General features: G+C 38.3%; 1 protein-coding gene across 3 annotated transcripts in view; it reads right to left on the reverse strand.

Moving 5' to 3' along the window:
- LOC106957566 (E3 ubiquitin-protein ligase TRIM39-like) overlaps nucleotides 1-1,397 on the reverse strand; it is a 30,355-nt gene that overhangs the window by 4,171 nt on the left and 24,787 nt on the right. The window lies entirely within an intron of this gene.

Raw genomic sequence — 1,397 nt, forward strand, 5'->3', positions numbered from 1 at the left:
AACACAACAATGATGCAATCTCCACAACTGGAAAAGAAAAAATATACAAATTCAAAAGAAAAATGCTGCAAACAGAGAGTGGTGGGATGGAGTCCCACCCTCCCCCTCTCTGCGCACCGGATGCAGCAGGAAGCGCAGCGTTGATTGGTGGGCGGGGCGTTACTCCTCTGGCCCCATCGAAGGGCATTTGGAACTGGATGATGTGCTCCATATTTTTAAGTGTTTCCTTTTACAGTTTGTATTTTTTGTGTTATTGAAGTTACTAATTTGTTTTCTTTTTGTTTGTTTGACTTTTGCATGCAATGCAAAAATTTCTTTTGCATTGCATGTTTTGTTTATTTCTTTTGGAATAATTGAACTTGTCCGTCCTTTATGTGTTCCCTTTTGTTCCAGGGACCGAGTATTAGGCCTGAAGCCTCGTTTTTGAAAAAGAAATGTTTTAAGGAAATTGTTTAATAAAATATTGTGCACTGCTCAGTCTGTGTTCGGGTGCATTTTGTAACTTTTAAAAATATCTCCACCTGCTGGTCACACTTTCTTGTGTTTATGGCCACCAGGGGGCGTATTTCATTTTGAGTTCTGAGTGTGTCTGAAGGGGTGGGGATATTTAAGGTCAAGTGTGATTCTGTTGTGTTAATAGGAAGAGGCTAACAGTTTTCTACTGTGCTTGATTTTGATTTATGCCAAATTTATATGGAAAATGGCACGACAAAAGACATTGCTCTGATAATAAATGTCGAAGTGAAGATCGGCAGTACGAATCTTAATTGAGCGGACGTAAAACCAGGAACAGTAACCATAGCCTAAAATACAGGATTTTAGTTGCTACAAAAGCAGATGGCCCAGATGTTGCAAAGTGAGCTAACAATGATTTTTGTATTCCAACTACTAGGGATGCTCTGATCAGTTTTTTTTTTTACTGCAGATTCCGATCATCTGGATTGGCTTAGTATTTATACTTGAAGTGAAAAATTGTGATCTGGCAATAAATTCACCTAATTTAGACATAAAACATGCAAAATACTTGCTAAATACAGCAGCTATTCAGTCAAAAGGACAATTGAAAAACCTGAAAGTAGTGAAATAATAAACATTAAGGTTCTCAGTACCCTAAATTATACATGAGTGAGACATCTTACAACACTGCTTATAAAATGTAAAGTAAAAAAGGTGTTGGTTCTTCAGCAGCGGATCTCCTATTATTTCCACGGGAATCTCTGGACTCTTCATCTGTACCTTGTGAATACATCTTTGCAGAAGTATTAACTTATGAAATACATAGGAGACAGGAGACATCATCAATTTAACTGGTAGCCACACTGCCCTGCTCTGGCCGAACACACAGAGAACAAAAAGCAAGGAGGCTCCATCTTTATTATAGAGGTGTGCCGATCGAT

Source organism: Poecilia latipinna, unplaced genomic scaffold (genome assembly GCF_001443285.1).
Source record: "Poecilia latipinna isolate Pla-1442-1.1 unplaced genomic scaffold, P_latipinna-1.0 Scaffold915, whole genome shotgun sequence".
Taxonomy (NCBI): Eukaryota; Metazoa; Chordata; class Actinopteri; order Cyprinodontiformes; family Poeciliidae; genus Poecilia; species Poecilia latipinna.